Source organism: Triturus cristatus, chromosome 10 (assembly GCF_964204655.1).
Source record: "Triturus cristatus chromosome 10, aTriCri1.1, whole genome shotgun sequence".
Taxonomy (NCBI): domain Eukaryota; kingdom Metazoa; phylum Chordata; class Amphibia; order Caudata; family Salamandridae; genus Triturus; species Triturus cristatus.
The window spans coordinates 856,433,820-856,456,841 of record NC_140593.1 but is presented as its reverse complement, the minus strand read 5'-3'; the positions used below and the strand labels follow the sequence as shown (position 1 = coordinate 856,456,841).

The window sequence follows — 23,022 nt, the reverse complement described above, 5'->3', positions numbered from 1 at the left end:
GAGCTTCATGGTCATTGGCCCTTGGTCTGTGCATTCCAGCCCACTACATGCCAAGAAGATTCCTGCTAGCGTGTCTGTTTCTGTAGTGTAGTTGTTATCACGTTCGCTTTACACGCGAAAGGTCCCTGGTTCGAGACCGGGCAGAAACAGCAACTTTCTGTTTTTCACACAGTTTGCATTTACTCTCTCAATTTATAGGAAAGCTGAGATAATGGAAGCTGTCTATCCCTCACCAGCGTGACGTACTGTGCTCCAGGGGTATCAGTGACAGCTCAAAAAGAGAAGTGACGATAGTTTGCGCTATTCGTTTGCACGTCCTTGTGTACTGAAGGTTGGGCCTCCTTCATGAAAGCAAGGCATGAGAGCAGAAATGGTTTTATTGACCTCACCGAGAGCATACACATAGAACAAACAAAATGTCTGAAGGATAGAGGCATTTTCATTTCTTGTTCGATGACGTCCATGGAAAAGACAGCAACCATATTGCAGAAGAGAGCAGCATGTGCAGTTGCTTGCTTTGGGTGAAGCATTCACTAACTCGCTGCCAATAATCCCCGGAGCCGGTGCGAAAGGCGACTCTTGTGTGCCTCGGCTCGTTGGTCTAGGGGTATGATTCTCGCTTAGGGTGCGAGAGGTCCCGGGTTCAAATCCCGGACGAGCCCTTTTCAGAGGTAAACATACGAATCCTACTCAAAACTCACAATGCCTGACTATTTCTCATTACACTCGCCGCATTGTTGCACAAAATATTTTGAACCTCATAAGAAACATGGATCACCGTGCTTTTTCTGCCTTCATGCTTAGTCTGTGTGTGTCCCAGGTGATGCTTTCCCAAGCTGTACTTGCTGGCATTTAGGCATCAGATATTTGTCTGTCGATGCCTGCATAAGTCAATTTTTAATACGTCTAATTGCAAGTATGTTGGCTGATATCTCTGCAGTTTTCACACTTGTTCCTCGCTTTCTGAGTGGCTGCTGATACAGCAGAATAGAAGTAGAGAGAACCCTTGAGAGGAACCTTGCTCTAACAGTAAAACACAGCAAGTGAGTTTCTGTAGTGTAGTGGTCATCACGTTCGCCTAACACGCGAAAGGTCCCTGGTTCGAGACCGGGCAGAAACACTGTGCATGAGCTGCTTTTAGGTGCACCCTCTAAAACCTTATTATCTCAATGCAAGCTTAAGAAGAGGCGGTCCTTGAACCCAGAGAGCCATGGGAAACTTCCTTTACTTTTGCAAGACGAAACAAAGTAATCCGCATCCATCAGTGGTCGCTCTTGTGCCTAGCTTTTTTTTTGTCATGCCATGTTGTATTGTGGGGTCTTTACACTTGTGACATTGCTGTGAACGTTGTAAGTGCAAACATTGGCAGGTGCAGTCAGAAGAGTCAGATCTGTACCCACCCAGGGCTGTCAGGATGGCCGAGTGGTCTAAGGCGCCAGACTCAAGAGAGCTTGATCTTCAGTGCAACTGAGACTTCTGGTCTCCTCATGGAGGCGTGGGTTCAAATCCCACTTCTGACAGGTTTCTTTTACACCCTTAAATCGTCCTGTTTTTTGCAGTGCATTCCCCACACACCACAATCTTTGCACGGACCTGTAACATATGACGAGAAATCCACCAACGATCAGGCTGGGCCCTCAATCACAATTCCATGTATTCCTGGAAGGGACACCTCAGGCACACCTTCAGTTAAATTTGCACTCCATCACACAAACTGCCGTGCTGGTTTCTCATTAAGCAGTTGATCCCATCTTTGTTGTGAGGCTCTCCTGCCACCTTTTGGGCGGAGAAGGCACTGTCCCTGCAACAACACAGGCAGACATGTTCAACAGGGCTTCCTGGTTATGTGGGAGGAGCAGATTGTCATTGGTACCCCCCTTGCGAATTTTAATTTACATAAGGAAGACAGAGAGGTATCTGGGAGTAGGCAGTACACACGGACATTGAACTCTATCTTGTGATTTGCAGCCAATTCTAGATTGAGGCAGGAGGAAAGGAGGTGACTTGCCCAAAAATGGCCATCCTGGAAATTCAGCCACCCTGGGGCTCCCAGGTTAGTGTTTCAGTCCTGCGAGCCACTCATATAAATCTCGCCTGATCGAGCCTGATCGAGCGCTGAGTGAGCGTGTTTGAATCCAGGAATCAAATGCCTCTGTCTTAGGAGCAAGAATTGGCAGGCCCTCAATTGCATCTGGGGTGGAAGTCTATGGGGCAAGTGTCCAGGACTTGCAGAGGAGTACAAGTGCCAGAAAGTGCCTGCAGTTCTCATCAGCGCCTTTTTTCTGCTCTCTGGCAGCTAGGATTTCGACTGATCCCTTCCTTGCAAGAGTGAAAAAAACAACACCTTGAGAGAAAACATGACTTTTTGTGGTTCACATAGAGAGAGAGCAGCCAAATAGCCCTGCTTTGTTTCTGAAAGACGCATCAGAAATTGCTTAAAATGCCGACTGGGGAATCAGGCTCGTTGGTCTAGGGGTATGATTCTCGCTTCGGGTGCGAGAGGTCCCGGGTTCAAATCCCGGACGAGCCCATGCTGTGGAATTATTTTTAGGCTGCTTATTATATAGGGCCATTTCTTCTTTTCAATGCTATAAGACGCCGTGTATGGTGAGAAAGTTCCTTTCCCTCTACGCTATTTCCCACTTTTGGCGTATAGAATTTCAGTGCCGGACTTCTTTGCAACTGCTTTTCTGGGGTGGACCATCAGTGTAGGAAAATTAAATGCAAAGTGTTTTTCTAGTGTGGTTTCAGGTATGGTTTTAAAATCGCCTTTTGGAATAAAAGGGGTCCTCGTTCCTTTCTTCCAAAGAAAGAGATCGGGTAAGGAGGGTCCAACTTTGAGCTTCATGGTCATTGGCCCTTGGTCTGTGCATTCCAGCCCACTACATGCCAAGAAGATTCCTGCAAGCGTGTCTGTTTCTGTAGTGTAGTGGTTATCACGTTCGCTTTACACGCGAAAGGTCCCTGGTTCGAGACCGGGCAGAAACAGCAGCTTTCTGTTTTTCACACAGTTTGCATTTACTCTCTCAATTTATAGGAAAGCTGAGATAATGGAAGCTGTCTATCCCTCACCAGCGTGACGTACTGTGCTCCAGGGGTATCAGTGACAGCTCAAAAAGAGAAGTGACGATAGTTTGCGCTATTCGTTTGCACGTCCTTGTGTACTGAAGGTTGGGCCTACTTCATGAAAGCAAGGCATGAGAGCAGAAATGGTTTTATTGACCTCACCGAGAGCATACACCTAGAACAAACAAAATGTCTGAAGGATAGAGGCATTTTCATTTCTTGTTCGATGACGGCCATGGAAAAGACAGCAACCATATTGCAGAAGAGAGCAGCATGTGCAGTTGCTTGCTTTGGGTGAAGCATTCACTAACTCGGTGCCAATAATCCCCGGAGCCGGTGCGAAAGGCATCTCTTGTGTGCCTCGGCTCGTTGGTCTAGGGGTATGATTCTCGCTTAGGGTGCGAGAGGTCCCGGGTTCAAATCCCGGACGAGCCCTTTTTCAGAGGTAAACATACGAATCCTACTCAAAACTCACAATGCCTGACTATTTCTCATTACACTCGCCGCATTGTTGCACAAAATATTTTGAACCTCATAAGAAACATGGATCACCATGCTTTTTCTGCCTTCATGCTTAGTCTCTGTGTGTCCCAGGTGATGCTTTCCCAAGCTGTACTTGCTGGCATTTAGGCATCAGATATTTGTCTGTCCATGCCTGCATAAGTCAATTTTTAATACGTCTAATTGCAAGTATGTTGGCTGATATCTCTGCAGTTTTCACACTTGCTCCTCGCTTTCTGAGTGGCTGCTGATACAGCAGAATAGAAGTAGAGAGAACCCTTGAGAGGAACCTTGCTCTAACAGTAAAACACAGCAAGTGAGTTTCTGTAGTGTAGTGGTCATCACGTTAGCCTAACACGCGAAAGGTCCCCGGTTCGAGACCGGGCAGAAACACTGTGCATGAGCGTCTTTTATGTGCACCCTCTAAAACCTTATTATCTCAATGCAAGCTTAAGAAGAGGCGGTCCTTGAACCCAGCGAGCCATGGGAAACTTCCTTTACTTTTGCAAGACGAAACAAAGTAATCCGCATCCATCAGTGGTCGCTCTTGTGCCTAGCTTTTTTTTTGTCATCCCATGTTGTATTGTGGGGTCTTTACACTTGTGACATTGCTGTGAACGTTGTAAGTGCAAACATTGGCAGGTGCAGTCAGAAGAGTCAGATCTGTGCACACCCAGGGCTGTCAGGATGGCCGAGTGGTCTAAGGCGCCAGACTCAAGAGAGCTTGATCTTCAGTGCAACTGAGACTTCTGGTCTCCTCATGGAGGCGTGGGTTCAAATCCCACTTCTGACAGGTTTCTTTTACACCCTTAAATCGTCCTGTTTTTTGCAGTGCATTCCCCACACACCACAATCTTTGCACGGACCTGTAACATATGACGAGAAATCCACCAACGATCAGGCTGGGCCCTCAATCACAATTCCATGTATTCCTGGAAGGGACACCTCAGGCACACCTTCCGTTAAATTTGCACTCCATCACACAAACTGCCGTGCTGGTTTCTCATCAAGCAGTTGATCCCATCTTTGTTGTGAGGCTCTCCTGCCACCTTTTGGGCGGAGAAGGCACTGTCCCTGCAACAACACAGGCAGACATGTTCAACAGGGCTTCCTGGTTATGTGGGAGGAGCAGATTGTCATTGGTCCCCCCTTGCGAATTTTAATTTACATAAGGAAGACAGAGAGGTATCTGGGAGTAGGCAGTACACACGGACATTGAACTCTATCTTGTGATTTGCAGCCAATTCTAGATTGAGGCAGGAGGAAAGGAGGTGACTTGCCCAAAAATGGCCATCCTGGCAATTCAGCCACCCTGGGGCTCCCAGGTTAGTGTTTCAGTCCTGCGAGCCACTCATATAAATCTCGCCTGATCGAGCCTGATCGAGCGCTGAGTGAGCGTGTTTGAATCCAAGAATCAAATGCCTCTGTCTTAGGAGCAAGAATTGGCAGGCCCTCCCTTGCATCTGGGGTGGAAGTCTATGGGGCAAGTGTCCAGGACTTGCAGAGGAGTACAAGTGCCAGAAAGTGCCTGCAGTTCTCATCAGCGCCTTTTTTCTGCTCTCTGGCAGCTAGGATATCGACTGATCCCTTCCTTGCAAGAGTGAAAAAAACAACACCTTGAGAGAAAACATGACTTTTTGTGGTTCACATAGAGAGAGAGCAGCCAAATAGCCCTGCTTTGTTTCTGAAAGACGCATCAGAAATTGCTTAAAATGCCGACTGGGGAATCAGGCTCGTTGGTCTAGGGGTATGATTCTCGCTTCGGGTGCGAGAGGTCCCGGGTTCAAATCCCGGACGAGCCCATGCTGTGGAATTATTTTTAGGCTGCTTATTATATAGGGCCATTTCTTCTTTTCAATGCTATAAGACGCCGTGTATGGTGAGAAAGTTCCTTTCCCTCTACGCTATTTCCCACTTTTGGCGTATAGAATTTCAGTGCCGGACTTCTTTGCAACTGCTTTTCTGGGGTGGACCATCAGTGTAGGAAAATTAAATGCAAAGTGTTTTTCTAGTGTGGTTTCAGGTATGGTTTTAAAATCGCCTTTTGGAATAAAAGGGGTCCTCGTTCCTTTCTTCCAAAGAAAGAGATCGGGTAAGGAGGGTCCAACTTTGAGCTTCATGGTCATTGGCCCTTGGTCTGTGCATTCCAGCCCACTACATGCCAAGAAGATTCCTGCAAGCGTGTCTGTTTCTGTAGTGTAGTGGTTATCACGTTCGCTTTACACGCGAAAGGTCCCTGGTTCGAGACCGGGCAGAAACAGCAGCTTTCTGTTTTTCACACAGTTTGCATTTACTCTCTCAATTTATAGGAAAGCTGAGATAATGGAAGCTGTCTATCCCTCACCAGCGTGACGTACTGTGCTCCAGGGGTTTCAGTGACAGCTCAAAAAGAGAAGTGACGATAGTTTGCGCTATTCGTTTGCACGTCCTTGTGTACTGAAGGTTGGGCCTACTTCATGAAAGCAAGGCATGAGAGCAGAAATGGTTTTATTGACCTCACCGAGAGCATACACCTAGAACAAACAAAATGTCTGAAGGATAGAGGCATTTTCATTTCTTGTTCGATGACGGCCATGGAAAAGACAGCAACCATATTGCAGAAGAGAGCAGCATGTGCAGTTGCTTGCTTTGGGTGAAGCATTCACTAACTCGCTGCCAATAATCCCCGGAGCCGGTGCGAAAGGCAACTCTTGTGTGCCTCGGCTCGTTGGTCTAGGGGTATGATTCTCGCTTAGGGTGCGAGAGGTCCCGGGTTCAAATCCCGGACGAGCCCTTTTTCAGAGGTAAACATACGAATCCTACTCAAAACTCACAATGCCTGACTATTTCTCATTACACTCGCCGCATTGTTGCACAAAATATTTTGAACCTCATAAGAAACATGGATCACCATGCTTTTTCTGCCTTCATGCTTAGTCTCTGTGTGTCCCAGGTGATGCTTTCCCAAGCTGTACTTGCTGGCATTTAGGCATCGGATATTTGTCTGTCGATGCCTGCATAAGTCAATTTTTAATACGTCTAATTGCAAGTATGTTGGCTGATATCTCTGCAGTTTTCACACTTGCTCCTCGCTTTCTGAGTGGCTGCTGATACAGCAGAATAGAAGTAGAGAGAACCCTTGAGAGGAACCTTGCTCTAACAGTAAAATAGAGCAAGTGAGTTTCTGTAGTGTAGTGGTCATCACGTTAGCCTAACACGCGAAAGGTCCCCGGTTCGAGACTGGGCAGAAACACTGTGCATGAGCTGGTTTTATGTGCACCCTCTAAAACCTTATTATCTCAATGCAAGCTTAAGAAGAGGCGGTCCTTGAACCCAGCGAGCCATGGGAAACTTCCTTTACTTTTGCAAGACGAAACAAAGTAATCCGCATCCATCAGTGGTCGCTCTTGTGCCTAGCTTTTTTTTTGTCATGCAATGTTGTATTGTGGGGTCTTTACACTTGTGACATTGCTGTGAACGTTGTAAGTGCAAACATTGGCAGGTGCAGTCAGAAGAGTCAGATCTGTGCACACCCAGGGCTGTCAGGATGGCCGAGTGGTCTAAGGCGCCAGACTCAAGAGAGCTTGATCTTCAGTGCAACTGAGACTTCTGGTCTCCTCATGGAGGCGGGGGTTCAAATCCCACTTCTGACAGGTTTCTTTTACACCCTTAAATCGTCCTGTTTTTTGCAGTGCATTCCCCACACACCACAATGTTTGCACGGACCTGTAACATATGACGAGAAATCCACCAACGATCAGGCTGGGCCCTCAATCACAATTCCATGTATTCCTGGAAGGGACACCTCAGGCACACCTTCCGTTAAATTTGCACTCCATCACACAAACTGCCGTGCTGGTTTCTCATTAAGCAGTTGATCCCATCTTTGTTGTGAGGCTCTCCTGCCACCTTTTGGGCGGAGAAGGCACTGTCCCTGCAACAACACAGGCAGACATGTTCCACAGGGCTTCCTGGTTATGTGGGAGGAGCAGATTGTCATTGGTCCCCCCTTGCGAATTTTAATTTACATAAGGAAGACAGAGAGGTATCTGGGAGTAGGCAGTACACACGGACATTGAACTCTATCTTGTGATTTGCAGCCAATTCTAGATTGAGGCAGGAGGAAAGGAGGTGACTTGCCCAAAAATGGCCATCCTGGAAATTCAGCCACCCTGGGGCTCCCAGGTTAGTGTTTCAGTCCTGCGAGCCACTCATATAAATCTCGCCTGATCGAGCCTGATCGAGCGCTGAGTGAGCGTGTTTGAATCCAGGAATCAAATGCCTCTGTCTTAGGAGCAAGAATTGGCAGGCCCTCCCTTGCATCTGGGGTGGAAGTCTATGGGGCAAGTGTCCAGGACTTGCAGAGGAGTACAAGTGCCAGAAAGTGCCTGCAGTTCTCATCAGCGCCTTTTTTCTGCTCTCTGGCAGCTAGGATATCGACTGATCCCTTCCTTGCAAGAGTGAAAAAAACAACACCTTGAGAGAAAACATGACTTTTTGTGGTTCACATAGAGAGAGAGCAGCCAAATAGCCCTGCTTTGTTTCTGAAAGACGCATCAGAAATTGCTTAAAATGCTGACTGGGGAATCAGGCTCGTTGGTCTAGGGGTATGATTCTCGCTTCGGGTGCGAGAGGTCCCGGGTTCAAATCCCGGACGAGCCCATGCTGTGGAATTATTTTTAGGCTGCTTATTATATAGGGCCATTTCTTCTTTTCAATGCTATAAGACGCCGTGTATGGTGAGAAAGTTCCTTTCCCTCTACGCTATTTCCCACTTTTGGCGTATAGAATTTCAGTGCCGGACTTCTTTGCAACTGCTTTTCTGGGGTGGACCATCAATGTAGGAAAATTAAATGCAAAGTGTTTTTCTAGTGTGGTTTCAGGTATGGTTTTAAAATCGCCTTTTGGAATAAAAGGGGTCCTCGTTCCTTTCTTCCAAAGAAAGAGATCGGGTAAGGAGGGTCCAACTTTGAGCTTCATGGTCATTGGCCCTTGGTCTGTGCATTCCAGCCCACTACATGCCAAGAAGATTCCTGCTAGCGTGTCTGTTTCTGTAGTGTAGTTGTTATCACGTTCGCTTTACACGCGAAAGGTCCCTGGTTCGAGACCGGGCAGAAACAGCAACTTTCTGTTTTTCACACAGTTTGCATTTACTCTCTCAATTTATAGGAAAGCTGAGATAATGGAAGCTGTCTATCCCTCACCAGCGTGACGTACTGTGCTCCAGGGGTATCAGTGACAGCTCAAAAAGAGAAGTGACGATAGTTTGCGCTATTCGTTTGCACGTCCTTGTGTACTGAAGGTTGGGCCTCCTTCATGAAAGCAAGGCATGAGAGCAGAAATGGTTTTATTGACCTCACCGAGAGCATACACATAGAACAAACAAAATGTCTGAAGGATAGAGGCATTTTCATTTCTTGTTCGATGACGTCCATGGAAAAGACAGCAACCATATTGCAGAAGAGAGCAGCATGTGCAGTTGCTTGCTTTGGGTGAAGCATTCACTAACTCGCTGCCAATAATCCCCGGAGCCGGTGCGAAAGGCGACTCTTGTGTGCCTCGGCTCGTTGGTCTAGGGGTATGATTCTCGCTTAGGGTGCGAGAGGTCCCGGGTTCAAATCCCGGACGAGCCCTTTTTCAGAGGTAAACATACGAATCCTACTCAAAACTCACAATGCCTGACTATTTCTCATTACACTCGCCGCATTGTTGCACAAAATATTTTGAACCTCATAAGAAACATGGATCACCATGCTTTTTCTGCCTTCATGCTTAGTCTCTGTGTGTCCCAGGTGATGATTTTCCCAAGCTGTACTTGCTGGCATTTAGGCATCAGATATTTGTCTGTCGATGCCTGCATAAGTCAATTTTTAATACGTCTAATTGCAAGTATGTTGGCTGATATCTCTGCAGTTTTCACACTTGCTCCTCGCTTTCTGAGTGGCTGCTGATACAGCAGAATAGAAGTAGAGAGAACCCTTGAGAGGAACCTTGCTCTAACAGTAAAATACTGCAAGTGAGTTTCTGTAGTGTAGTGGTCATCACGTTCGCCTAACACGCGAAAGGTCCCCGGTTCGAGACTGGGCAGAAACACTGTGCATGAGCTGGTTTTATGTGCACCCTCTAAAACCTTATTATCTCAATGCAAGCTTAAGAAGAGGCGGTCCTTGAACCCAGCGAGCCATGGGAAACTTCCTTTACTTTTGCAAGACGAAACAAAGTAATCCGCATCCATCAGTGGTTGCTCTTGTGCCTAGCTTTTTTTTTGTCATGCAATGTTGTATTGTGGGGTCTTTACACTTGTGACATTGCTGTGAACGTTGTAAGTGCAAACATTGGCAGGTGCAGTCAGAAGAGTCAGATCTGTGCACACCCAGGGCTGTCAGGATGGCCGAGTGGTCTAAGGCGCCAGACTCAAGAGAGCTTGATCTTCAGTGCAACTGAGACTTCTGGTCTCCTCATGGAGGCGTGGGTTCAAATCCCACTTCTGACAGGTTTCTTTTACACCCTTAAATCGTCCTGTTTTTTGCAGTGCATTCCCCACACACCACAATGTTTGCACGGACCTGTAACATATGACGAGAAATCCACCAACGATCAGGCTGGGCCCTCAATCACAATTCCATGTATTCCTGGAAGGGACACCTCAGGCACACCTTCCGTTAAATTTGCACTCCATCACACAAACTGCCGTGCTGGTTTCTCATTAAGCAGTTGATCCCATCTTTGTTGTGAGGCTCTCCTGCCACCTTTTGGGCGGAGAAGGCACTGTCCCTGCAACAACACAGGCAGACATGTTCCACAGGGCTTCCTGGTTATGTGGGAGGAGCAGATTGTCATTGGTCCCCCCTTGCGAATTTTAATTTACATAAGGAAGACAGAGAGGTATCTGGGAGTAGGCAGTACACACGGACATTGAACTCTATCTTGTGATTTGCAGCCAATTCTAGATTGAGGCAGGAGGAAAGGAGGTGACTTGCCCAAAAATGGCCATCCTGGAAATTCAGCCACCCTGGGGCTCCCAGGTTAGTGTTTCAGTCCTGCGAGCCACTCATATAAATCTCGCCTGATCGAGCCTGATCGAGCGCTGAGTGAGCGTGTTTGAATCCAGGAATCAAATGCCTCTGATTTAGGAGCAAGAATTGGCAGGCCCTCCCTTGCATCTGGGGTGGAAGTCTATGGGGCAAGTGTCCAGGACTTGCAGAGGAGTACAAGTGCCAGAAAGTGCCTGCAGTTCTCATCAGCGCCTTTTTTCTGCTCTCTGGCAGCTAGGATATCGACTGATCCCTTCCTTGCAAGAGTGAAAAAAACAACACCTTGAGAGAAAACATGACTTTTTGTGGTTCACATAGAGAGAGAGCAGCCAAATAGCCCTGCTTTGTTTCTGAAAGACGCATCAGAAATTGCTTAAAATGCCAACTGGGGAATCAGGCTCGTTGGTCTAGGGGTATGATTCTCGCTTCGGGTGCGAGAGGTCCCGGGTTCAAATCCCGGACGAGCCCATGCTGTGGAATTATTTTTAGGCTGCTTATTATATAGGGCCATTTCTTCTTTTCAATGCTATAAGACGCCGTGTATGGTGAGAAAGTTCCTTTCCCTCTACGCTATTTCCCACTTTTGGCGTATAGAATTTCAGTGCCGGACTTCTTTGCAACTGCTTTTCTGGGGTGGACCATCAATGTAGGAAAATTAAATGCAAAGTGTTTTTCTAGTGTGGTTTCAGGTATGGTTTTAAAATCGCCTTTTGGAATAAAAGGGGTCCTCGTTCCTTTCTTCCAAAGAAAGAGATCGGGTAAGGAGGGTCCAACTTTGAGCTTCATGGTCATTGGCCCTTGGTCTGTGCATTCCAGCCCACTACATGCCAAGAAGATTCCTGCTAGCGTGTCTGTTTCTGTAGTGTAGTTGTTATCACGTTCGCTTTACACGCGAAAGGTCCCTGGTTCGAGACCGGGCAGAAACAGCAACTTTCTGTTTTTCACACAGTTTGCATTTACTCTCTCAATTTATAGGAAAGCTGAGATAATGGAAGCTGTCTATCCCTCACCAGCGTGACGTACTGTGCTCCAGGGGTATCAGTGACAGCTCAAAAAGAGAAGTGACGATAGTTTGCGCTATTCGTTTGCACGTCCTTGTGTACTGAAGGTTGGGCCTCCTTCATGAAAGCAAGGCATGAGAGCAGAAATGGTTTTATTGACCTCACCGAGAGCATACACATAGAACAAACAAAATGTCTGAAGGATAGAGGCATTTTCATTTCTTGTTCGATGACGTCCATGGAAAAGACAGCAACCATATTGCAGAAGAGAGCAGCATGTGCAGTTGCTTGCTTTGGGTGAAGCATTCACTAACTCGCTGCCAATAATCCCCGGAGCCGGTGCGAAAGGCGACTCTTGTGTGCCTCGGCTCGTTGGTCTAGGGGTATGATTCTCGCTTAGGGTGCGAGAGGTCCCGGGTTCAAATCCCGGACGAGCCCTTTTCAGAGGTAAACATACGAATCCTACTCAAAACTCACAATGCCTGACTATTTCTCATTACACTCGCCGCATTGTTGCACAAAATATTTTGAACCTCATAAGAAACATGGATCACCGTGCTTTTTCTGCCTTCATGCTTAGTCTGTGTGTGTCCCAGGTGATGCTTTCCCAAGCTGTACTTGCTGGCATTTAGGCATCAGATATTTGTCTGTCGATGCCTGCATAAGTCAATTTTTAATACGTCTAATTGCAAGTATGTTGGCTGATATCTCTGCAGTTTTCACACTTGTTCCTCGCTTTCTGAGTGGCTGCTGATACAGCAGAATAGAAGTAGAGAGAACCCTTGAGAGGAACCTTGCTCTAACAGTAAAACACAGCAAGTGAGTTTCTGTAGTGTAGTGGTCATCACGTTCGCCTAACACGCGAAAGGTCCCTGGTTCGAGACCGGGCAGAAACACTGTGCATGAGCTGCTTTTAGGTGCACCCTCTAAAACCTTATTATCTCAATGCAAGCTTAAGAAGAGGCGGTCCTTGAACCCAGAGAGCCATGGGAAACTTCCTTTACTTTTGCAAGACGAAACAAAGTAATCCGCATCCATCAGTGGTCGCTCTTGTGCCTAGCTTTTTTTTTGTCATGCCATGTTGTATTGTGGGGTCTTTACACTTGTGACATTGCTGTGAACGTTGTAAGTGCAAACATTGGCAGGTGCAGTCAGAAGAGTCAGATCTGTACCCACCCAGGGCTGTCAGGATGGCCGAGTGGTCTAAGGCGCCAGACTCAAGAGAGCTTGATCTTCAGTGCAACTGAGACTTCTGGTCTCCTCATGGAGGCGTGGGTTCAAATCCCACTTCTGACAGGTTTCTTTTACACCCTTAAATCGTCCTGTTTTTTGCAGTGCATTCCCCACACACCACAATCTTTGCACGGACCTGTAACATATGACGAGAAATCCACCAACGATCAGGCTGGGCCCTCAATCACAATTCCATGTATTCCTGGAAGGGACACCTCAGGCACACCTTCAGTTAAATTTGCACTCCATCACACAAACTGCCGTGCTGGTTTCTCATTAAGCAGTTGATCCCATCTTTGTTGTGAGGCTCTCCTGCCACCTTTTGGGCGGAGAAGGCACTGTCCCTGCAACAACACAGGCAGACATGTTCAACAGGGCTTCCTGGTTATGTGGGAGGAGCAGATTGTCATTGGTACCCCCCTTGCGAATTTTAATTTACATAAGGAAGACAGAGAGGTATCTGGGAGTAGGCAGTACACACGGACATTGAACTCTATCTTGTGATTTGCAGCCAATTCTAGATTGAGGCAGGAGGAAAGGAGGTGACTTGCCCAAAAATGGCCATCCTGGAAATTCAGCCACCCTGGGGCTCCCAGGTTAGTGTTTCAGTCCTGCGAGCCACTCATATAAATCTCGCCTGATCGAGCCTGATCGAGCGCTGAGTGAGCGTGTTTGAATCCAGGAATCAAATGCCTCTGTCTTAGGAGCAAGAATTGGCAGGCCCTCAATTGCATCTGGGGTGGAAGTCTATGGGGCAAGTGTCCAGGACTTGCAGAGGAGTACAAGTGCCAGAAAGTGCCTGCAGTTCTCATCAGCGCCTTTTTTCTGCTCTCTGGCAGCTAGGATTTCGACTGATCCCTTCCTTGCAAGAGTGAAAAAAACAACACCTTGAGAGAAAACATGACTTTTTGTGGTTCACATAGAGAGAGAGCAGCCAAATAGCCCTGCTTTGTTTCTGAAAGACGCATCAGAAATTGCTTAAAATGCCGACTGGGGAATCAGGCTCGTTGGTCTAGGGGTATGATTCTCGCTTCGGGTGCGAGAGGTCCCGGGTTCAAATCCCGGACGAGCCCATGCTGTGGAATTATTTTTAGGCTGCTTATTATATAGGGCCATTTCTTCTTTTCAATGCTATAAGACGCCGTGTATGGTGAGAAAGTTCCTTTCCCTCTACGCTATTTCCCACTTTTGGCGTATAGAATTTCAGTGCCGGACTTCTTTGCAACTGCTTTTCTGGGGTGGACCATCAGTGTAGGAAAATTAAATGCAAAGTGTTTTTCTAGTGTGGTTTCAGGTATGGTTTTAAAATCGCCTTTTGGAATAAAAGGGGTCCTCGTTCCTTTCTTCCAAAGAAAGAGATCGGGTAAGGAGGGTCCAACTTTGAGCTTCATGGTCATTGGCCCTTGGTCTGTGCATTCCAGCCCACTACATGCCAAGAAGATTCCTGCAAGCGTGTCTGTTTCTGTAGTGTAGTGGTTATCACGTTCGCTTTACACGCGAAAGGTCCCTGGTTCGAGACCGGGCAGAAACAGCAGCTTTCTGTTTTTCACACAGTTTGCATTTACTCTCTCAATTTATAGGAAAGCTGAGATAATGGAAGCTGTCTATCCCTCACCAGCGTGACGTACTGTGCTCCAGGGGTATCAGTGACAGCTCAAAAAGAGAAGTGACGATAGTTTGCGCTATTCGTTTGCACGTCCTTGTGTACTGAAGGTTGGGCCTACTTCATGAAAGCAAGGCATGAGAGCAGAAATGGTTTTATTGACCTCACCGAGAGCATACACCTAGAACAAACAAAATGTCTGAAGGATAGAGGCATTTTCATTTCTTGTTCGATGACGGCCATGGAAAAGACAGCAACCATATTGCAGAAGAGAGCAGCATGTGCAGTTGCTTGCTTTGGGTGAAGCATTCACTAACTCGGTGCCAATAATCCCCGGAGCCGGTGCGAAAGGCATCTCTTGTGTGCCTCGGCTCGTTGGTCTAGGGGTATGATTCTCGCTTAGGGTGCGAGAGGTCCCGGGTTCAAATCCCGGACGAGCCCTTTTTCAGAGGTAAACATACGAATCCTACTCAAAACTCACAATGCCTGACTATTTCTCATTACACTCGCCGCATTGTTGCACAAAATATTTTGAACCTCATAAGAAACATGGATCACCATGCTTTTTCTGCCTTCATGCTTAGTCTCTGTGTGTCCCAGGTGATGCTTTCCCAAGCTGTACTTGCTGGCATTTAGGCATCAGATATTTGTCTGTCCATGCCTGCATAAGTCAATTTTTAATACGTCTAATTGCAAGTATGTTGGCTGATATCTCTGCAGTTTTCACACTTGCTCCTCGCTTTCTGAGTGGCTGCTGATACAGCAGAATAGAAGTAGAGAGAACCCTTGAGAGGAACCTTGCTCTAACAGTAAAACACAGCAAGTGAGTTTCTGTAGTGTAGTGGTCATCACGTTAGCCTAACACGCGAAAGGTCCCCGGTTCGAGACCGGGCAGAAACACTGTGCATGAGCGTCTTTTATGTGCACCCTCTAAAACCTTATTATCTCAATGCAAGCTTAAGAAGAGGCGGTCCTTGAACCCAGCGAGCCATGGGAAACTTCCTTTACTTTTGCAAGACGAAACAAAGTAATCCGCATCCATCAGTGGTCGCTCTTGTGCCTAGCTTTTTTTTTGTCATCCCATGTTGTATTGTGGGGTCTTTACACTTGTGACATTGCTGTGAACGTTGTAAGTGCAAACATTGGCAGGTGCAGTCAGAAGAGTCAGATCTGTGCACACCCAGGGCTGTCAGGATGGCCGAGTGGTCTAAGGCGCCAGACTCAAGAGAGCTTGATCTTCAGTGCAACTGAGACTTCTGGTCTCCTCATGGAGGCGTGGGTTCAAATCCCACTTCTGACAGGTTTCTTTTACACCCTTAAATCGTCCTGTTTTTTGCAGTGCATTCCCCACACACCACAATCTTTGCACGGACCTGTAACATATGACGAGAAATCCACCAACGATCAGGCTGGGCCCTCAATCACAATTCCATGTATTCCTGGAAGGGACACCTCAGGCACACCTTCCGTTAAATTTGCACTCCATCACACAAACTGCCGTGCTGGTTTCTCATCAAGCAGTTGATCCCATCTTTGTTGTGAGGCTCTCCTGCCACCTTTTGGGCGGAGAAGGCACTGTCCCTGCAACAACACAGGCAGACATGTTCAACAGGGCTTCCTGGTTATGTGGGAGGAGCAGATTGTCATTGGTCCCCCCTTGCGAATTTTAATTTACATAAGGAAGACAGAGAGGTATCTGGGAGTAGGCAGTACACACGGACATTGAACTCTATCTTGTGATTTGCAGCCAATTCTAGATTGAGGCAGGAGGAAAGGAGGTGACTTGCCCAAAAATGGCCATCCTGGCAATTCAGCCACCCTGGGGCTCCCAGGTTAGTGTTTCAGTCCTGCGAGCCACTCATATAAATCTCGCCTGATCGAGCCTGATCGAGCGCTGAGTGAGCGTGTTTGAATCCAAGAATCAAATGCCTCTGTCTTAGGAGCAAGAATTGGCAGGCCCTCCCTTGCATCTGGGGTGGAAGTCTATGGGGCAAGTGTCCAGGACTTGCAGAGGAGTACAAGTGCCAGAAAGTGCCTGCAGTTCTCATCAGCGCCTTTTTTCTGCTCTCTGGCAGCTAGGATATCGACTGATCCCTTCCTTGCAAGAGTGAAAAAAACAACACCTTGAGAGAAAACATGACTTTTTGTGGTTCACATAGAGAGAGAGCAGCCAAATAGCCCTGCTTTGTTTCTGAAAGACGCATCAGAAATTGCTTAAAATGCCGACTGGGGAATCAGGCTCGTTGGTCTAGGGGTATGATTCTCGCTTCGGGTGCGAGAGGTCCCGGGTTCAAATCCCGGACGAGCCCATGCTGTGGAATTATTTTTAGGCTGCTTATTATATAGGGCCATTTCTTCTTTTCAATGCTATAAGACGCCGTGTATGGTGAGAAAGTTCCTTTCCCTCTACGCTATTTCCCACTTTTGGCGTATAGAATTTCAGTGCCGGACTTCTTTGCAACTGCTTTTCTGGGGTGGACCATCAGTGTAGGAAAATTAAATGCAAAGTGTTTTTCTAGTGTGGTTTCAGGTATGGTTTTAAAATCGCCTTTTGGAATAAAAGGGGTCCTCGTTCCTTTCTTCCAAAGAAAGAGATCGGGTAAGGAGGGTCCAACTTTGAGCTTCATGGTCATTGGCCCTTGGTCTGTGCATTCCAGCCCACTACATGCCAAGAAGATTCCTGCAAGCGTGTCTGTTTCTGTAGTGTAGTGGTTATCACGTTCGCTTTACACGCGAAAGGTCCCTGGTTCGAGACCGGGCAGAAACAGCAGCTTTCTGTTTTTCACACAGTTTGCATTTACTCTCTCAATTTATAGGAAAGCTGAGATAATGGAAGCTGTCTATCCCTCACCAGCGTGACGTACTGTGCTCCAGGGGTTTCAGTGACAGCTCAAAAAGAGAAGTGACGATAGTTTGCGCTATTCGTTTGCACGTCCTTGTGTACTGAAGGTTGGGCCTACTTCATGAAAGCAAGGCATGAGAGCAGAAATGGTTTTATTGACCTCACCGAGAGCATACACCTAGAACAAACAAAATGTCTGAAGGATAGAGGCATTTTCATTTCTTGTTCGATGACGGCCATGGAAAAGACAGCAACCATATTGCAGAAGAGAGCAGCATGTGCAGTTGCTTGCTTTGGGTGAAGCATTCACTAACTCGCTGCCAATAATCCCCGGAGCCGGTGCGAAAGGCAACTCTTGTGTGCCTCGGCTCGTTGGTCTAGGGGTATGATTCTCGCTTAGGGTGCGAGAGGTCCCGGGTTCAAATCCCGGACGAGCCCTTTTTCAGAGGTAAACATACGAATCCTACTCAAAACTCACAATGCCTGACTATTTCTCATTACACTCGCCGCATTGTTGCACAAAATATTTTGAACCTCATAAGAAACATGGATCACCATGCTTTTTCTGCCTTCATGCTTAGTCTCTGTGTGTCCCAGGTGATGCTTTCCCAAGCTGTACTTGCTGGCATTTAGGCATCGGATATTTGTCTGTCGATGCCTGCATAAGTCAATTTTTAATACGTCTAATTGCAAGTATGTTGGCTGATATCTCTGCAGTTTTCACACTTGCTCCTCGCTTTCTGAGTGGCTGCTGATACAGCAGAATAGAAGTAGAGAGAACCCTTGAGAGGAACCTTGCTCTAACAGTAAAATAGAGCAAGTGAGTTTCTGTAGTGTAGTGGTCATCACGTTAGCCTAACACGCGAAAGGTCCCCGGTTCGAGACTGGGCAGAAACACTGTGCATGAGCTGGTTTTATGTGCACCCTCTAAAACCTTATTATCTCAATGCAAGCTTAAGAAGAGGCGGTCCTTGAACCCAGCGAGCCATGGGAAACTTCCTTTACTTTTGCAAGACGAAACAAAGTAATCCGCATCCATCAGTGGTCGCTCTTGTGCCTAGCTTTTTTTTTGTCATGCAATGTTGTATTGTGGGGTCTTTACACTTGTGACATTGCTGTGAACGTTGTAAGTGCAAACATTGGCAGGTGCAGTCAGAAGAGTCAGATCTGTGCACACCCAGGGCTGTCAGGATGGCCGAGTGGTCTAAGGCGCCAGACTCAAGAGAGCTTGATCTTCAGTGCAACTGAGACTTCTGGTCTCCTCATGGAGGCGGGGGTTCAAATCCCACTTCTGACAGGTTTCTTTTACACCCTTAAATCGTCCTGTTTTTTGCAGTGCATTCCCCACACACCACAATGTTTGCACGGACCTGTAACATATGACGAGAAATCCACCAACGATCAGGCTGGGCCCTCAATCACAATTCCATGTATTCCTGGAAGGGACACCTCAGGCACACCTTCCGTTAAATTTGCACTCCATCACACAAACTGCCGTGCTGGTTTCTCATTAAGCAGTTGATCCCATCTTTGTTGTGAGGCTCTCCTGCCACCTTTTGGGCGGAGAAGGCACTGTCCCTGCAACAACACAGGCAGACATGTTCCACAGGGCTTCCTGGTTATGTGGGAGGAGCAGATTGTCATTGGTCCCCCCTTGCGAATTTTAATTTACATAAGGAAGACAGAGAGGTATCTGGGAGTAGGCAGTACACACGGACATTGAACTCTATCTTGTGATTTGCAGCCAATTCTAGATTGAGGCAGGAGGAAAGGAGGTGACTTGCCCAAAAATGGCCATCCTGGAAATTCAGCCACCCTGGGGCTCCCAGGTTAGTGTTTCAGTCCTGCGAGCCACTCATATAAATCTCGCCTGATCGAGCCTGATCGAGCGCTGAGTGAGCGTGTTTGAATCCAGGAATCAAATGCCTCTGTCTTAGGAGCAAGAATTGGCAGGCCCTCCCTTGCATCTGGGGTGGAAGTCTATGGGGCAAGTGTCCAGGACTTGCAGAGGAGTACAAGTGCCAGAAAGTGCCTGCAGTTCTCATCAGCGCCTTTTTTCTGCTCTCTGGCAGCTAGGATATCGACTGATCCCTTCCTTGCAAGAGTGAAAAAAACAACACCTTGAGAGAAAACATGACTTTTTGTGGTTCACATAGAGAGAGAGCAGCCAAATAGCCCTGCTTTGTTTCTGAAAGACGCATCAGAAATTGCTTAAAATGCCGACTGGGGAATCAGGCTCGTTGGTCTAGGGGTATGATTCTCGCTTCGGGTGCGAGAGGTCCCGGGTTCAAATCCCGGACGAGCCCATGCTGTGGAATTATTTTTAGGCTGCTTATTATATAGGGCCATTTCTTCTTTTCAATGCTATAAGACGCCGTGTATGGTGAGAAAGTTCCTTTCCCTCTACGCTATTTCCCACTTTTGGCGTATAGAATTTCAGTGCCGGACTTCTTTGCAACTGCTTTTCTGGGGTGGACCATCAATGTAGGAAAATTAAATGCAAAGTGTTTTTCTAGTGTGGTTTCAGGTATGGTTTTAAAATCGCCTTTTGGAATAAAAGGGGTCCTCGTTCCTTTCTTCCAAAGAAAGAGATCGGGTAAGGAGGGTCCAACTTTGAGCTTCATGGTCATTGGCCCTTGGTCTGTGCATTCCAGCCCACTACATGCCAAGAAGATTCCTGCTAGCGTGTCTGTTTCTGTAGTGTAGTTGTTATCACGTTCGCTTTACACGCGAAAGGTCCCTGGTTCGAGACCGGGCAGAAACAGCAACTTTCTGTTTTTCACACAGTTTGCATTTACTCTCTCAATTTATAGGAAAGCTGAGATAATGGAAGCTGTCTATCCCTCACCAGCGTGACGTACTGTGCTCCAGGGGTATCAGTGACAGCTCAAAAAGAGAAGTGACGATAGTTTGCGCTATTCGTTTGCACGTCCTTGTGTACTGAAGGTTGGGCCTCCTTCATGAAAGCAAGGCATGAGAGCAGAAATGGTTTTATTGACCTCACCGAGAGCATACACATAGAACAAACAAAATGTCTGAAGGATAGAGGCATTTTCATTTCTTGTTCGATGACGTCCATGGAAAAGACAGCAACCATATTGCAGAAGAGAGCAGCATGTGCAGTTGCTTGCTTTGGGTGAAGCATTCACTAACTCGCTGCCAATAATCCCCGGAGCCGGTGCGAAAGGCGACTCTTGTGTGCCTCGGCTCGTTGGTCTAGGGGTATGATTCTCGCTTAGGGTGCGAGAGGTCCCGGGTTCAAATCCCGGACGAGCCCTTTTCAGAGGTAAACATACGAATCCTACTCAAAACTCACAATGCCTGACTATTTCTCATTACACTCGCCGCATTGTTGCACAAAATATTTTGAACCTCATAAGAAACATGGATCACCGTGCTTTTTCTGCCTTCATGCTTAGTCTGTGTGTGTCCCAGGTGATGCTTTCCCAAGCTGTACTTGCTGGCATTTAGGCATCAGATATTTGTCTGTCGATGCCTGCATAAGTCAATTTTTAATACGTCTAATTGCAAGTATGTTGGCTGATATCTCTGCAGTTTTCACACTTGTTCCTCGCTTTCTGAGTGGCTGCTGATACAGCAGAATAGAAGTAGAGAGAACCCTTGAGAGGAACCTTGCTCTAACAGTAAAACACAGCAAGTGAGTTTCTGTAGTGTAGTGGTCATCACGTTCGCCTAACACGCGAAAGGTCCCCGGTTCGAGACCGGGCAGAAACACTGTGCATGAGCTGCTTTTATGTGCACCCTCTAAAACCTTATTATCTCAATGCAAGCTTAAGAAGAGGCGGTCCTTGAACCCAGAGAGCCATGGGAAACTTCCTTTACTTTTGCAAGACGAAACAAAGTAATCCGCATCCATCAGTGGTCGCTCTTGTGCCTAGCTTTTTTTTTGTCATGCCATGTTGTATTGTGGGGTCTTTACACTTGTGACATTGCTGTGAACGTTGTAAGTGCAAACATTGGCAGGTGCAGTCAGAAGAGTCAGATCTGTACCCACCCAGGGCTGTCAGGATGGCCGAGTGGTCTAAGGCGCCAGACTCAAGAGAGCTTGATCTTCAGTGCAACTGAGACTTCTGGTCTCCTCATGGAGGCGTGGGTTCAAATCCCACTTCTGACAGGTTTCTTTTACACCCTTAAATCGTCCTGTTTTTTGCAGTGCATTCCCCACACACCACAATCTTTGCACGGACCTGTAACATATGACGAGAAATCCACCAACGATCAGGCTGGGCCCTCAATCACAATTCCATGTATTCCTGGAAGGGACACCTCAGGCACACCTTCAGTTAAATTTGCACTCCATCACACAAACTGCCGTGCTGGTTTCTCATTAAGCAGTTGATCCCATCTTTGTTGTGAGGCTCTCCTGCCACCTTTTGGGCGGAGAAGGCACTGTCCCTGCAACAACACAGGCAGACATGTTCAACAGGGCTTCCTGGTTATGTGGGAGGAGCAGATTGTCATTGGTACCCCCCTTGCGAATTTTAATTTACATAAGGAAGACAGAGAGGTATCTGGGAGTAGGCAGTACACACGGACATTGAACTCTATCTTGTGATTTGCAGCCAATTCTAGATTGAGGCAGGAGGAAAGGAGGTGACTTGCCCAAAAATGGCCATCCTGGAAATTCAGCCACCCTGGGGCTCCCAGGTTAGTGTTTCAGTCCTGCGAGCCACTCATATAAATCTCGCCTGATCGAGCCTGATCGAGCGCTGAGTGAGCGTGTTTGAATCCAGGAATCAAATGCCTCTGTCTTAGGAGCAAGAATTGGCAGGCCCTCAATTGCATCTGGGGTGGAAGTCTATGGGGCAAGTGTCCAGGACTTGCAGAGGAGTACAAGTGCCAGAAAGTGCCTGCAGTTCTCATCAGCGCCTTTTTTCTGCTCTCTGGCAGCTAGGATATCGACTGATCCCTTCCTTGCAAGAGTGAAAAAAACAACACCTTGAGAGAAAACATGACTTTTTGTGGTTCACATAGAGAGAGAGCAGCCAAATAGCCCTGCTTTGTTTCTGAAAGACGCATCAGAAATTGCTTAAAATGCCGACTGGGGAATCAGGCTCGTTGGTCTAGGGGTATGATTCTCGCTTCGGGTGCGAGAGGTCCCGGGTTCAAATCCCGGACGAGCCCATGCTGTGGAATTATTTTTAGGCTGCTTATTATATAGGGCCATTTCTTCTTTTCAATGCTATAAGACGCCGTGTATGGTGAGAAAGTTCCTTTCCCTCTACGCTATTTCCCACTTTTGGCGTATAGAATTTCAGTGCCGGACTTCTTTGCAACTGCTTTTCTGGGGTGGACCATCAGTGTAGGAAAATTAAATGCAAAGTGTTTTTCTAGTGTGGTTTCAGGTATGGTTTTAAAATCGCCTTTTGGAATAAAAGGGGTCCTCGTTCCTTTCTTCCAAAGAAAGAGATCGGGTAAGGAGGGTCCAACTTTGAGCTTCATGGTCATTGGCCCTTGGTCTGTGCATTCCAGCCCACTACATGCCAAGAAGATTCCTGCAAGCGTGTCTGTTTCTGTAGTGTAGTGGTTATCACGTTCGCTTTACACGCGAAAGGTCCCTGGTTCGAGACCGGGCAGAAACAGCAGCTTTCTGTTTTTCACACAGTTTGCATTTACTCTCTCAATTTATAGGAAAGCTGAGATAATGGAAGCTGTCTATCCCTCACCAGCGTGACGTACTGTGCTCCAGGGGTATCAGTGACAGCTCAAAAAGAGAAGTGACGATAGTTTGCGCTATTCGTT

The 23,022-nt window shown here is 47.1% G+C and overlaps 24 non-coding genes across 24 annotated transcripts; all 24 read left to right on the top strand.

Annotated features, from left to right (window-relative positions):
* Positions 1-590: 590 nt before the first annotated feature.
* On the top strand, positions 591-662 carry TRNAP-AGG (transfer RNA proline (anticodon AGG)). The gene has a single exon. It is a non-coding gene; the product is annotated as a tRNA-Pro (tRNA).
* A 385-nt stretch (positions 663-1,047) lies between these two features.
* TRNAV-AAC (transfer RNA valine (anticodon AAC)) lies at positions 1,048-1,120 on the top strand. The gene has a single exon. It is a non-coding gene; the product is annotated as a tRNA-Val (tRNA).
* Positions 1,121-2,458: 1,338 nt separating this feature from the next.
* Positions 2,459-2,530, top strand: TRNAP-CGG (transfer RNA proline (anticodon CGG)). Its single transcript has one exon. It is a non-coding gene; the product is annotated as a tRNA-Pro (tRNA).
* Positions 2,531-2,915: 385 nt separating this feature from the next.
* On the top strand, positions 2,916-2,988 carry TRNAV-UAC (transfer RNA valine (anticodon UAC)). Its single transcript has one exon. It is a non-coding gene; the product is annotated as a tRNA-Val (tRNA).
* Positions 2,989-3,429: 441 nt separating this feature from the next.
* Positions 3,430-3,501, top strand: TRNAP-AGG (transfer RNA proline (anticodon AGG)). The gene has a single exon. It is a non-coding gene; the product is annotated as a tRNA-Pro (tRNA).
* Positions 3,502-5,297: 1,796 nt separating this feature from the next.
* TRNAP-CGG (transfer RNA proline (anticodon CGG)) lies at positions 5,298-5,369 on the top strand. The gene has a single exon. It is a non-coding gene; the product is annotated as a tRNA-Pro (tRNA).
* Positions 5,370-5,754: 385 nt separating this feature from the next.
* On the top strand, positions 5,755-5,827 carry TRNAV-UAC (transfer RNA valine (anticodon UAC)). The gene has a single exon. It is a non-coding gene; the product is annotated as a tRNA-Val (tRNA).
* A 441-nt stretch (positions 5,828-6,268) lies between these two features.
* On the top strand, positions 6,269-6,340 carry TRNAP-AGG (transfer RNA proline (anticodon AGG)). Its single transcript has one exon. It is a non-coding gene; the product is annotated as a tRNA-Pro (tRNA).
* Positions 6,341-8,136: 1,796 nt separating this feature from the next.
* TRNAP-CGG (transfer RNA proline (anticodon CGG)) lies at positions 8,137-8,208 on the top strand. Its single transcript has one exon. It is a non-coding gene; the product is annotated as a tRNA-Pro (tRNA).
* An 899-nt stretch (positions 8,209-9,107) lies between these two features.
* TRNAP-AGG (transfer RNA proline (anticodon AGG)) lies at positions 9,108-9,179 on the top strand. The gene has a single exon. It is a non-coding gene; the product is annotated as a tRNA-Pro (tRNA).
* Positions 9,180-10,976: 1,797 nt separating this feature from the next.
* TRNAP-CGG (transfer RNA proline (anticodon CGG)) lies at positions 10,977-11,048 on the top strand. The gene has a single exon. It is a non-coding gene; the product is annotated as a tRNA-Pro (tRNA).
* An 899-nt stretch (positions 11,049-11,947) lies between these two features.
* TRNAP-AGG (transfer RNA proline (anticodon AGG)) lies at positions 11,948-12,019 on the top strand. Its single transcript has one exon. It is a non-coding gene; the product is annotated as a tRNA-Pro (tRNA).
* A 385-nt stretch (positions 12,020-12,404) lies between these two features.
* On the top strand, positions 12,405-12,477 carry TRNAV-AAC (transfer RNA valine (anticodon AAC)). Its single transcript has one exon. It is a non-coding gene; the product is annotated as a tRNA-Val (tRNA).
* A 1,338-nt stretch (positions 12,478-13,815) lies between these two features.
* Positions 13,816-13,887, top strand: TRNAP-CGG (transfer RNA proline (anticodon CGG)). Its single transcript has one exon. It is a non-coding gene; the product is annotated as a tRNA-Pro (tRNA).
* A 385-nt stretch (positions 13,888-14,272) lies between these two features.
* TRNAV-UAC (transfer RNA valine (anticodon UAC)) lies at positions 14,273-14,345 on the top strand. The gene has a single exon. It is a non-coding gene; the product is annotated as a tRNA-Val (tRNA).
* Positions 14,346-14,786: 441 nt separating this feature from the next.
* Positions 14,787-14,858, top strand: TRNAP-AGG (transfer RNA proline (anticodon AGG)). Its single transcript has one exon. It is a non-coding gene; the product is annotated as a tRNA-Pro (tRNA).
* Positions 14,859-16,654: 1,796 nt separating this feature from the next.
* Positions 16,655-16,726, top strand: TRNAP-CGG (transfer RNA proline (anticodon CGG)). The gene has a single exon. It is a non-coding gene; the product is annotated as a tRNA-Pro (tRNA).
* A 385-nt stretch (positions 16,727-17,111) lies between these two features.
* Positions 17,112-17,184, top strand: TRNAV-UAC (transfer RNA valine (anticodon UAC)). Its single transcript has one exon. It is a non-coding gene; the product is annotated as a tRNA-Val (tRNA).
* A 441-nt stretch (positions 17,185-17,625) lies between these two features.
* TRNAP-AGG (transfer RNA proline (anticodon AGG)) lies at positions 17,626-17,697 on the top strand. The gene has a single exon. It is a non-coding gene; the product is annotated as a tRNA-Pro (tRNA).
* Positions 17,698-19,493: 1,796 nt separating this feature from the next.
* TRNAP-CGG (transfer RNA proline (anticodon CGG)) lies at positions 19,494-19,565 on the top strand. Its single transcript has one exon. It is a non-coding gene; the product is annotated as a tRNA-Pro (tRNA).
* An 899-nt stretch (positions 19,566-20,464) lies between these two features.
* On the top strand, positions 20,465-20,536 carry TRNAP-AGG (transfer RNA proline (anticodon AGG)). Its single transcript has one exon. It is a non-coding gene; the product is annotated as a tRNA-Pro (tRNA).
* Positions 20,537-20,921: 385 nt separating this feature from the next.
* TRNAV-AAC (transfer RNA valine (anticodon AAC)) lies at positions 20,922-20,994 on the top strand. The gene has a single exon. It is a non-coding gene; the product is annotated as a tRNA-Val (tRNA).
* Positions 20,995-22,332: 1,338 nt separating this feature from the next.
* Positions 22,333-22,404, top strand: TRNAP-CGG (transfer RNA proline (anticodon CGG)). Its single transcript has one exon. It is a non-coding gene; the product is annotated as a tRNA-Pro (tRNA).
* Positions 22,405-22,789: 385 nt separating this feature from the next.
* On the top strand, positions 22,790-22,862 carry TRNAV-UAC (transfer RNA valine (anticodon UAC)). The gene has a single exon. It is a non-coding gene; the product is annotated as a tRNA-Val (tRNA).
* The last annotated feature ends 160 nt before the right edge of the window (positions 22,863-23,022 follow it).